Source organism: Panthera onca, chromosome B2, assembly GCF_046562875.1.
Source record: "Panthera onca isolate mPanOnc1 chromosome B2, mPanOnc1 haplotype 2, whole genome shotgun sequence".
Lineage (NCBI taxonomy): Eukaryota > Metazoa > Chordata > Mammalia > Carnivora > Felidae > Panthera > Panthera onca.
In genome coordinates, this window is record NC_138343.1 from 34,848,377 (window position 1) to 34,862,208 (window position 13,832).

The following is a 13,832-nucleotide window of genomic DNA, read 5'->3' on the forward strand; positions in this document are numbered from 1 at the left end:
TGTTTAAGCCGGGATCTAAAAGATGACATGGGGGGCGCCTGGGTGGCTCAGTCAGTTGGGTGTCCGACTTCAGCTCGGGTCATGACCTTCCAACTTGTGGATTGGAGCCCCGTGTTGGGCTCTGTGCTGACAGCTCAGAGCCTAGAGCCTGCTTTGGATTCTGTCTCCCTCTCTCTCTGCCCCTCCCCTGTTCACACTCTGTCTCTCTCTCTCTCTCCTCTCACAAATAAATAATAAAACATTAAAAATAAATAAATAAAAGATTACTTGGAATTGGCCAAGAGGGAAGAGGAGGGAGGGAAAAGGAATGTGTCAGAGAACCAGTACACCACATGCAAAAGCCCAAAGGTAGTCAAGAATTCAAGGCACTTGAAGAACTAAAAAACAGTGAAGGCTTTTCAATTCAAGATAGCAGAGATCTTCCCCTATCACTTCTCTCAAAAATAACAAGGAAGCAAAGGAAAAGACAGATTTCATTTTGATTGAACTGGTAGTCACCCCAAACTGCAATGCGTGAAAATAGAAAATGGAGGATTTAGCAGACGCAAAGAAGGTCAAGCCAAAGTGGTTGGAGAAGGAGAAACCAAGGAGAAGCAAGGCAGGTCACCCTGAGAAACCCTGGAAAGACTCAAGAAGTTAGCGAAATGGAGATGGGAGGAATGTAGTGCTGAAAAGGGAGATTTGTTTGAAAATTTGTTTAATAAGTGGACAGATCCCCACATCCCCACTCCACCTGATATCATCAGGCTACTACTTTTACCTCCACAGGAAACAGGAAATGTCACCTCTGGAGAAAGGAAACCAAAGGAGTTCTAGATGTGGCAACACTAGACATAGATCGGAGTAAGAGGGAGATATCGAGAGGAATGAAGTCTGAAACTGAAAATGAGACACCCAGTCTGTTTCTTCTGCTCAGACACGGACGTTTGCAGCCAGGTTCTACTGTCTAGCAAAGAATAAAGGATACATCTCAGCAAAAAATGAACCATGCCAGAAAAAAAGAGCCACAGATACTGACATTTGGGGGTTCCTAAAGAAACAGCCTTTAACTGACAAGACTCAAACACACACTTGGGGCCTCCAATCAGCTTTTAGGACTTCACTCTTAATATATGAATGGACAAAAATCAACAGATTTTCTCAACAGAGAAAAACCTTCACCATGAGAAAGTAAAAAAACCTCCAATATGTAAGAATCAGGAAAAGGAATCACAAAAAACAGAGACAACAGGGAGCATAAAAACACTTCCAAGAAATTATAGTATCATCAGAAAAATATTGTATCCAGGAAACAAGACCAGGATACTAAAAGAGGAAATAGTCTAAGGGGAGGAAAGAACAACTGAAAATTGCAAATATTAAAACAAATTAATATTCAGTAAAAATCATATATTGAAAGATAAAGACAAATCCTCTGAAACAGAATAACCTTGGAAATTGTTACAAGTCAGAAAAAGTCATGCGAACATTCTAAAAAATAACTGACTAATCTTTTTAAAAAATTAGTATTATAGAGAGATAAAATGGTAGGCAGATGGGGAACATTGCTCTAGATTTAAAAAGGCTAAAGAAATAAAACAACCAAGCGCAATGTGTGAACTTTGGATTCTGGCTTTTTTTTAAAAAAAAAGAAAGACTGCTATAAAAAAAATGGTATTGAGGAACTAATGTTACTTTTCCTGGACACAATAAAGCTATTACAGAAATACAGAGATCGCCCTTATTTTTATTTATTTAATTTTTGCCCTTAATTTTATTTATTTATTTAATTTGTGCCCTTATTTTTAGGAGTTACATTTTCAAATATTTGGGGGGTAAAATGTCAGGTTGTCTGCCACTTACTTTCAAATGAGTCAGTAAAATAGTTAAATGAATAAAGCAAATATGAGGAAACATTGACAATTTTTAATGTAAATAGTAGTTATACGCGTGTGAAATATACTACACCCTCAATTTTTCTTTATGTTTTAAATTTTTCAGAATAAAAACTTAGAGATAAAGTCACGAACAAATCTAAAATTTAGTAGACCTTTGTGTTAATTCATAAGAGTTGTGGGCTCTTTGGAAAAGAGTTCAAAATGGAATGAAACAGTAAATAAATTGGCTGAGTCTAATCAAGTGAGGTAGCTATTATAAATTCTAATCAGATTAGAAAATTAGTTCATGGTATAACTGAAATCCTCCTTAGTTTTGGTAGAACAGTTTGGGTGTATAAAGGCCAAGTGAAACCAAACCTATATTTGCGATATCCAAGAGAAACTGGCATACGAGAGAACTAATAATCGCTCACATTTCTGAAGGAGTAGAACTGATTGATTAGAAAACAGGATCATAGGGAGATGCCCAGGTTTTTGTTGAAGCAGATAAGTCGATTATGGTGGCAGTTAGTAAACCAGAGAACTCCAGCACAGAATTAATAGTTGGCCTTGTTTAGTGGTAGATTTTATTTTGGGAGAGGGGTGTTGGTGACAGGAAATGGTAAATTGAGTATATTCAATGCTGTCCCTGAATGAAAGTCATTCAAGTGAAGATATTAAGTGAGCATTTGCCAAAACAAATTTGGAGCTCAGAAGAGAGATCAGGGCTGGAAATTTAAATTTGTGAGTCATTATCCTAGCGAAGATGAAAAATGCTACGTAAGTAAAAAGAACACCCTTGTGTTCAATCACTTAAGAGAATATTCCTTGAATTCCTACTATGTGCCAGGTTCTGTGCTAGATGCTAGGTTACAACAGTGACCAAAAACTTTATGGTACAGAATATATAAGTGGACTCCACTGTGGGCAGTACCAGTCCCCACGGGGTGTTGTTGAAAATGTTGTTGTGTATTTGTATAGTGATATTAGTAGAGGTTTATATTCAGATTTAACAGGGCCAATCAGGTACCCTAGACCTACTCCAATGCCTGTCAAGATTCTGCCCGCCCCCCCCCCAAAATTGTACTGCAACCTGTATACTATATTTACGCTGTTCCTCTGGCTATTCACAAAAAGTAGGCAAAAAGTCCATGTATAATTATCTGAGTTTAGAACTTAAATCCGTTTCACACATAAACCCCAAAATTATTTGTGTGGGTTTTACATACACCGGATTTTCTAAGAATTCATCTATAGCCTAGATCCAGAGAAATCAAGAGAAACATACTTTCACTGTTATTGTTTTTCTGAACTTTACCAAAATGTGTTTGCCATATCCGAAAATCAGATCATACACTACAGCGCCGCACATGGTAATTGAGCTCCTAGTTTAACATACCTTTCCAGACTGTATTTGTGGCTGTCACATTCCCAGTGATTCTATATGTAAGTGCAACCAAATGACTACTTAATTGAGTCTTCTCTTGTATTAAGCCTGAGTATTAGCATACTGAAATATGTACCGTTTTATGATAACTGCTATTGTAAATTACTTTCCGCTCATTCTCCTCTATGAGAAGGGCATTATATAGATTTTTTAAATTGGATTTGTACATAGTTCCTATGAACCATGCATGTCATTCCAGGAGAGAAGAGGAGGTGTGACAACATAGTTGTTTTAAAAAGTGACTTTCAAAGTGTTCTATGGTCCTTGCATTGTCCCAGAAGAGGTAAAAGTACAAACATAAATTTATGTTATATCTAGGAAGCTATACTTTTTATATGATATAAAGTTAGATAGACCCATACGATTATTGGCCCCATGTTGCTTCAGTGGCTCCATGAGATGGGGCAGTAATGACAGTGTGCTAGTTCCAACCCGGGCCTGAAGGGGCCTAGAGTGTCTCTGCTTACACACTTGCCATCTCCAGGAGAAGAGTGTGCCCTGGGGAGCTGCTGCCCTTCAAACCGAACACCAGAAAGAACATAAAACAAAGACAGTAACATATCAATAGGCTAGAGTCAGGGGTTCTTTTTCCCTCTTTTTCCCAGAGGAAGAGAATTAGAGACTCTTTATTCCACTCTCTATTTTCCAAATTTTCTAAATGAGCATAGATTACTTTTCATTCTCAGAAAAAGAAAAGGTGCTTAAAGAAATGAAATCATTAGCTCTCTTCCAGTAGAGTGATACATAATTGGTTTCTCCCAGGACATGAATTTATCAGAGTGCACACAGTAGGCAACAAACGTTTGTTGATGAAAAAAGGAACACTCCTAACTCTTCTCTCCTGGCCTCCACTGAGAATCTTCTTTGTTCTTAGTCTTTCTCTCCTTTCTAAGACCAGATTCCTCCTTTCCTCCACTTCCAGTTTCTCTCTCCCTCTCTGACTCCTCCTCCCTTGCTAACTCTTTGTCATTCTTCTTTCTTTTCCTTCTCTCCACCTCTTTTTCTTCCCATGTTTCTCCCTTTTTTCTCTTCTTCCTTTTTTCTTTTAATGTAGTATTGCCTCCCCCCTTCTTTCTTCTCCTTCCATCAGAATTCTACCTCTCAGCCATAATAATAATTACTTATAATGTTTATTGAAAGTTTATTATTTACAGAAATGTATCCTGTTTTCAGTGTTTGGATAATTTTTTTTACATGTTTATTTTTCACACACACACACACACACACACACACACACACACACACAGTGTGAGTGGGGGAGGGGCAGGGAGAGAGGGAGACACAGAATCCAAAGCAGGCTCCAGGCTCTGAGCTGTCAGCACAGAGTCCCAGTGAGATCATGACCTGAGCTGAAGTCGGAGGCTTAACCAACTGAGCCACCCAGGCGCCCCTAGTGTTTGGAAAATTTTAAAATGTAAAAATATCTCTATATTTGTGCTTACTTTTTAAGAATTATTTTAATGACACATTAAATTAAATTGCTTTTTAATTATGTGTGACTCTTTCTTGACTTTTCAGTGGTCGGTGATTCTAGGCAAAAGTTTCACTACATCAATTTATACCTCTCCAAAGAAAAGGACCATCCTCCAGTGACCTTCGAGTCTTGGAAATTCTGCTTATTTGGATAGACAATATTTACACACATACCAAGGTCATTTTTAAGAAGCTTTTGGAGCCCAGGCCAAATTCCACTTTCTGAGATGCCTGGATGGTTCAGTCAGTCGAGCATCTGACTCTTAATTTTGGCTCAGGTCATGATCTCATGATTCATGAGACAGAGCCCCGTGTTGGGCTCTCCCCTGATAGCACAGACCCTGCTTGGGATTCTCTTTTTCTCTCTCTGCTTCTCCCTTTCTCTCTCTCTTCCTCTCAAAATAAACATTTAAAAATTACTGAATTTCATATTAAAAAATAAAAACTCCCATTTCCTGACACACCTTCCTATACATATTTCCACCCAGGTAGAATCAGGTTACAATGAGCATTACAGGTAAACTTGAAAGAGGAAATAAATCACAACCATAGGCTGGTCACTCATCCTCTTTGGACCTTAGATTCCTTCTTAACAATCGAAAACCCTGACATTAATGATTTCTAAGGCCCTTTCCTTAGAAAGAAAGGCATTTTGTGACTGAATCCCGAACAATGAAATTTCTAAAACGGAAACATGAAACCAAAGGGATAGATTTTCTCAGTAAGCCTAGAATTTCTTTTCTTCCTTTCTTTTTTTTTTTTTTTTTTTTTTTTAAGTAGCTCCACGCCCAGTGTGGAGCTCAACAAGGGGCTTGAACTCATGATCCTGAGATTAAGACCAGAGCAGAAATCAAGAGCCGGACGCCCAACCAACTAAGCCACCCAAGTGCCCCAGTAATCCTAGAATTTCAAAGCTAAAATGGCTCCATGGAGTTCACCTAATGCAACCTGAAATAACTTCATCTCTTTGAGCCTTGATTTCTATATCTTTATTATGGGACTATGTCCTGCCAGGCTGCTAGGAGAATTAGAGTTAACATCTGCTTACTGTTAAAATACAAGACAACAGACCCAAAATGGAATTGCTTATGCTATGCTCCACATCACCAAATGGAAACTTAATTACAGGTTTGGCTCTCTCAGAAATGGAATCTTAAACCAGTCAATCAGGAATCACTGATCAGCACCCATTAGGGAATTTGTCTAATAGACCCCTGTAATCCCCTAAAGTAAGGTAACTTTGCAATAACCAACCTGCTTTTTTGCCTAGCAATAACTTCTTTGTTCCCACTCACTTCTGCCTATAAGTCTTTCCTTTTTACAACTCCTCAGAGCTCCTCTCTATCTACTGGATTGGATGATGCCTGGTTCAAATCAGTTTTTGCTCAAATAAGCTCTTAATGTTTTTAGTTTTATTTATATTTATTGAAGAATAATTGACATACAATATTGCTTTTCCAGTGTACAACACAGTGATTCAATATTTATAGATTTATGAAATGGTTACCACAGTAACTCTAGTTACCATCTGTCACCATACAAAGTTGTTATAATATTATTGACTATATTCCCTACCTTGTACATTACATCCCGGTGTCTTCTTTCTTTTGTAACTGGAAGATTGTACCTCTTAATCCCTTTCACCTATTTCATGCATCCCCTCCTCCCCTGTGGCAAAAACCTTCAGTCTGTTCTCTGTATCTACGAGTATGTCTCTGTTTTGTTTTGTTTGTCTGTTTCTTAGTTTCCACATATGAGTGAAATCATACAGTATTTCTCTTTCTCTGTCTGACTTGCTTCACTTAGCATAATACTCTCCAGGTCCATCCACGTTGTTGCAAATGGCAAGATTTCACTCTTTTTTATGACTATAAATTCTTAAAATTTTTAATATCTTTTATCAATTTAATATCTTTTAATATCAGTTTATCTCTTAACACTACCATATGGAAGGTAGTCAATAAATGGCAGCTATCATTTGATCTAAAACTTCTAACTTTTGGATAAAAAGAAAAAAAAATCAGACATAGAGGTGATGATTGACCTACAAGTGACCAGGCTGATACCAGATGCCTGATCTCGTTAATCCCTGTTCAGCCTTTTCTCATTTTACTCCTCCTCAAAGTCAATTTCTTTATTTTTTTCTTTTTTTTTTTTAATTTTTTTTTAACGTTTATTTATTTTTGAGACAGAGAGAGACAGAGCATGAATGGGGGAGGGTCAGAGAGAGGGAGACACAGAATCTGAAACAGGCTCCAGGCTCTGAGCTGTCAGCACAGAGCCCGACGCGGGGCTCGAACTCACAGACCGTGAGATCATGACCTGAGCTGAAGTCGGAGGCTTAACCGACTGAGCCACCCAGGCGCCCCTCTTTATTTTTTTCTTATGTTTATTTATTATTGAGAGAGAGTGAGAGACAGAGCATAAGCAGAGGAGGGGCAGACAGAGAGGGAGACACAGAATCCAAAGCAGGATCCAGGCTCTGAGCTGTCAGTACAGAGCCCAAGGCGGGGCTCAAACTCACAAACTGTAAGATCATGACCTGAGCTGAAGTCTGACGCTTAACCAACTAAGCTACCCAGGCACCTCTCTCAAAGTCAATTTCTAAGCACAGGTATCCCCCACTACCCGAAAGTAGAGCGTTCTTATGAAATAAAGATAAGAAGAAGAAGAAATCTCCAGTAACTATATGGAAAAAATGTTGAGCATTCCCAGGCCCAAGAAAATAACCTCTCTTAAGCCTCTCTGACACCTTAAGGATACATCTTGCTAATAAATACATGACATAAATGGAGATAAAGCCAGATGCTCTTAGACACAGTTCGAAGCTATGGCAGCTTGATGCTGAGACGCTGAGTGTGGTTCCGGGGGAAGAAACTTGTGCTGAGTGTACACACTGCCTCTATAACAGTTTGCTGCAAAACAAATGCTGAACGTGATTTCTGTTTTTTGCCTTTTTAAAAATAAAAACAAAATTCCTCTTTGGAGTTCTTTCGATTGGTGAAAACTAATACAGGTTTTTTTGTAAAAGCAGAGTAGTATCACTCAGACTTTCAAAAACCAAGGGATACTTGTATCTGATCTCGACCCCCAAGCCTGAACATCTAATTTTCAGCATCTTAGGGCCTACCTGCATTTACAATAAAGAACAAGAGGGAATAACCCAAATTGCTATTTAAAGTGCTTCAGAGAATCAGAGCAAGAAGAGAAACATTCTGAAATTGCTCTTTTCAACCTTCTTTTTATGTTGCTATCATGTTATTAAAATTCAGAGTGGTTGATGGGAATGCAAGCTGGTGCAGCCACTCTGGAAGTATGGAGGTTCCTCAAAAAACTATTTTAGTATATGTGCTGCCGAAATGATCACAATTCCTCAAAAAACTAAAAACAGAACTACCCTACGACCCAGCAATTGCACTACTAGGCATTTATCCAAGGGATACGGGTGTGCTGTTTCGAAGGGACACATGCACCCCAATGTTTATAGCAGCACTATCAACAATAGCCCAAGTATGGAAAGAGCCCAAATGTCCATCGATGGATGAATGGATAAAGAAGATGTGGTGTATATATATATATATATATATATATATATATATATATACACATACACACACACACACACACACACACACACAATGGAGTATTACTCGGCAATCAAAAAGAATGAAATCTTGCCATTTGCAACTACGTGGATGGAACTGGAGGGTATTATGCTAAGTGAAATTAGTCAGTCAGAGAAAGACACAAATCATATGACTTCACTCATATGAAGACTTCAATAGAAAAACAGATGAACATAAGGGAAGGGAAACAAAAATAATATAAAAACAGGGAGGGGGACAAATAGAAGAGACTCATAAATATGGAGAACAAACTGAGGGTTGCTGGAGGGGTGGTGGGAGGGGGGATGGGCTAAATGGGTAAGGGGCATTAAGGAATCGACTCCTGAAATCATTGTTTCACTATATGCTAACTAATTTGGATGTAAATTTAAAAAAATAAAAAATTAAATTAAAAAAAATTCAGACTGCTTGGGGCACCTGCCTGGCTCAGTCTGTACATACAGCAAGCAACCCTTGATCTCAGGGTTGTGAGTTCAAGCCCCACTTTGGGCATAGAGCTAACATTAAAACAAAACAACACAACACAAAACAAAAGAACAAAGAGTGGCTAAGGAAGGACTGAGTTAGTAGTTTCCCATAATTTCTTCAGCCAGGTGTGTATGTGTATGTGTGTATTTGGCAACCCTTTAAAAATAAGAATTTATGAGGACACTTACTTACTGTACCATTAAAAAACTGCACTAAAGACACATCAGGTAGAGAACCAAATGCCCTCTTAAGAAAAGAAGAAAAGAGGCACTTGGGTGGTTCAGTCAGTTAAGCAACCATCTCCTGATTTTGGCTCAGGTCATGATCTCACAGTTTATGGGATCGAACCCTGCATGGGGCTGCATGCTGGCCCCATTTCTTCCTCTCTCTCTGTCTTTCGTCCTCACGCATGCACACATGTGCATGCCCTCTCTCTCAAATTAAACTTTTTAAAAACTGCAAAAATAAAAGTAAAATAAAATAGCAACTCGATTGTTACCAATGATTATGGATAAAAGGAGAAAATACTGAAACTATTTTGTCACTATAACATGGTTTTATTTTATTTTTGTTATTTTTATTTTTAATTAAAAAAATGTTTATTTATCGCTAGGTAACATATAGTGCAATATTGGTTTCAGGAGTAGGATTCAGTGATTCATCACTTACATACAATACCCAGTGGTCATCACAAACATGGCTTTATTTTCATTCAAACTGCACAATGTTGAGGAAAGCAGTATATTTTGATATATAAACAACTTATGGTTGACATTAAGGAGGACAACTTTATCTCACTGGGTGTTCCTTTTAAAGATAATATTTATTTGGGGCTCCTGGGTGGCTCAGCCAGTTAAGCGTCTGACTTCGGCTTAGGTCATGATATCCCGGGTCTGTGAGCTTGAGCCCCACATCGGACTCTGTGCTGACAGCTCAGAGCCTGGAGCCTGCCTGCTGTGGATTCTGTGTCTCCCTCTCTCTCTGTCCCTCCCCTGTTCACACTCTGTCTGACTCTCTCTCTCTCTCTCTCAAAAATAAATAAACATTAAAAAAAAGTATTTTTAAAAAAGATAATATTAGTTTGGATGGAACATGTGCATATGACATTAATAGTCAACCATACTTCAATAAAAAAATTGTTTTAAATAAAAAAAATAACAAATACTAAGAGTACCTCAAATTTCTCTAGTGCTTTCGATTATATACTCTTGCATATATTTTGATTATATACTCTTGCATAAATATTTGATATTTTCTTCCTCATAACAACCTCAAGGAAAACACATTATCATGTTACAAATTAGGAAACACAAGCTTGTGTGTGACTTCCTCAGCCAGTAAGTGTTGGAAGAGCCTTAACCTGAGGTCATCTGGCTCTTTTTCCAATGTCTTTTTCACCACATCACACTGCCTTAGGAATCGGATACCACTTCATGTGTTTGTACTTCCTTTTTCAGGGAGTTTGTACTGTCACAAGCACGGTGATGTACTTCCAAGTGGGCATTACTACTCCGAATAAACAAGAACACTCTGTTTGGGCTCCTGGTTAACAAGCAGAAGAAACCTTCCTGAATTGCCCTACTTCCCATCATTTATCTTACTGTTTATCTGTTTTTCATGATAACGTTTCCTAAAGAGTGAAGGTAAGGGGCCAGGACACATACTTCAGTAAACAGACTCTGCCTTATCTCAGTTACTGAAATTTTGAGGGAAAGAGCAGGTATGGTTTGAGCAAGGTAAAAGAATGTCTTGGTTTTCTGTGGTGGGTCAATGGGTAACTGGAGTCTATTTTGCAAGCCTAAAGTTTACTGGTTCAAACCCTAGTTTGAAGAATATATATTTAAGGGCCTATTTGTTTTCTTTTTCAGATGCAGTTCATTTAAAACTCTTACAAAGTTGGGGCGTCTGGGTGGCTCAGTCGGTTGAGTGTCTGACTTCAGCTCAGGTCACGATCTCGCGGTCCGTGAGTTCGAGCCCCGTGTCAGGCTCTGGGCTGATGGCTCAGAGCCTGGAGCCTGCTTCGGATTCTGTGTCTCCCTCTCTCTCTGCCCCTCCCCCATTCATGCTCTGTCTCTCTCTGTCTCAAAAATAAATAAATGTTAAAAAAAAAATTAAAAAAAAAAAACTCTTACAAAGTTAAAAAAAAAAATTCCCAGCATTCTCAGTATTGGGTTCAAGTGAGACTTCTGTGTTCATAAACAGAGACAATGTGTGCTATCAGAGCTGGTGCATGGGATTTGGAAGGTCAGAGTCTATAAACTGTAACACAAGTAATGAGAGATAAACATATTATCAGTTTACACCCAGCGTCTGCTGTAGCCCCAGGCTAACGTATTTCTACATTTTCTGACTCTCCTATTCTGGCTCCCCATAGGACTTCTATTTACAGAGGTTTATTTGATTCTTGAGTCTCAAGCTAAGCATTCTATGCCCTTTTAAAAAGTTCGAGAATTCTGAGATGAATTGTCCTCACATGTGAGAGAGCGAGGGAGGGAGCTCTTGCCCCTATCAAAATCTCCATGGGAAATGTTATAGATTACTCTCCTGACCATTATAGGAATCTAACCATTAAGTTTCAGGTAACTGTTCCTTATCTTTCATCATTCCATTTACCTTTTCTCTAACACTCAAAATATACTCTACTACCTACTTATCCCTTACCTTCTAAAAAAAGACAATAACTCAAAACTGTATTACAATATAGACTGTCTTCCCAAGGATTTGGTTTTTTTTTTTTTTACGCATTTTTCTTCTTTAAATAATTTAGCCTTAATAGTGTTCCAGGAAACCAAATGGATGCATTGGAAAATAGCTAGGTATGGAGAAAATACATTTCAGCTCTTGGGTAGGACTGGCCTGTCTCTCCAACCTTTTTTTCCTTTTAATCTTTTTATCATAAAATAAAACACAGAGGGGCGCCTGGGTGGCTCAGTCCATTAAATGTCCAATTCTGGATCTCAGCTCAGGTCATGATCTCATGTTTCGTGAGATCAAGCCCCATACTGGTCTCTGCGATGAGTGTGGAGCCTACTTGGGATTTTCTCACAATCTCTATGCCCCTCCCCCCTCAAAATAAATACATTAAAATAGAATAAAATAGAATAAAACAAAATAAGATAAAATAAAATAAAATAAAATAAAATAAAATAAAATAAAATAAAATAAAATAAAATAAAATAAAACAAAACACAGAATCAGAAGATACTATAAAGGAAATATTTACCTTAAGAAATTATTCTAAGGCAAACACCATCCCCAGGTGAAGAAACTTTGCTACCTACCCTTAGAAGCTCCTTCCAAGTGTCCCTTCTCAATCATTTGCTACCACCAGCACCTTGTAAGTAACCATTATCCTAACTTTTATAGCATCACTTTCATTTCCTTTTTTCTTTAATGATTTTTCCACCCAAATGTTCACTCCTAGACAGTATAGTCTCTCCCTTAACACACAAAACACAGTTAAAAATTTTTTTTGATATATCTTTTAAGTCATTTTTTTTTTAACTTCATAATCTTGAAGAACGGAGGCTCTTTGACTTGTAGTTTCCCATAGTGAGGACTTTGCAGATTGCATGATCATGATACAGTTCAACATATTCCTGAGTTTCCTACAAACTGGCAGCTGGATCTCAAGTCTATATCAGATTCAGGTTTGATCTCTTTAGCAGCATTTTAAGTGGTGGTGTGGTCTTTCCTCAGGAGGTACATAATGTCTAATTCTCTTTTTACGATCCTAGCTGTTAAGGCCTAATGCCTATATTAATTCACAGGGAGTTACGAAACTGGGATATTCTATCATTTCTCTTTTACTTAATAGTGGAATACTCTTACCTAGATTCACTTTCCCTTATCTCTTACTTGGTTACCCAAATAACCAAATTTAACTTTTTACAGTTGAAAGCCTGCTATCATCGGCTACATAATTCTCCTGAGATCCTACCTTTGAGTTGTGGCTACATGTTTTGTTGAATTTGTAGATGAGACATTGTAAGTGAGACTAAAAGGCTTACCGAAGTTGTACGTAAAGCAGATATATACTAATAAAGATCCAGTAGCAAATTCCAGCCACTAAAAACTTAAAATTCACGATTCTTTGGTTGATTATGTTTTCAAGGTCCACTCTTCGTTTACTTTGTGACTTTCATGAAGAGATTGTTAACAAAGATGAACTGATAGAAGTGAAGTTTTGAAAAAGGATTCTTGTGAATATATTTTGGTTTAACTGCAGGGTTCCGGCCCCTCTCCAGAAAGTCAGAAATTAAATAGCTATTTACATCTACATTTGAGCACAATTTTGGACTTACAAATGAAAGTGATTAGTCTTAAAAAGTCTCCTTTTTTTTGTACGTCTGCAGTGATCTAGAAATCATACAACCTAAATCATTTAGTTTTTAAAAATGCAAATATAATTACTTTGAGAGTTCAAAAATCTTGGGATTTTTGCATTGTTTTTACATTTACTACATATGATGTACTATGTAAAAAGGATAATCAGTTTCTTATACAATAACTGATAATAGTTATTGCTTTGAAAATATTTTCATTCTGAGATACAATCAACCTTAAATGGTTCGGTGTTGACAGCTGAAGGCATTTAAGGTGCTTCCTAGAGGCACTGAGGAGTTCAACTGGAGGCAATTATCAGAACTGCCATATGCTCAGTGGATGCTGAGCAAGAATTTGGGGGGCAAATGATCTAGATTCTCAGCCCACCAGCACCACTTCATAGTTTAATGACCTTAGATTCTTGTTTATGTCTTGTTTTCCTCATTTGTAATCTGAGTAGTAAAATCCATCTCCCAGAGTTGTTGAGAATTTTAAGCAATGTAAAATAGTGGAAAAGGTGCTTTGTAAAATTTACTGGTAGTAGATATCATATTTAAGGAGACTCATCACAGTTGATCAGATAAACTGTATCGCCTTCTGAACTAGCCATTATGGAAATGGAAAATTCCAGGTCTG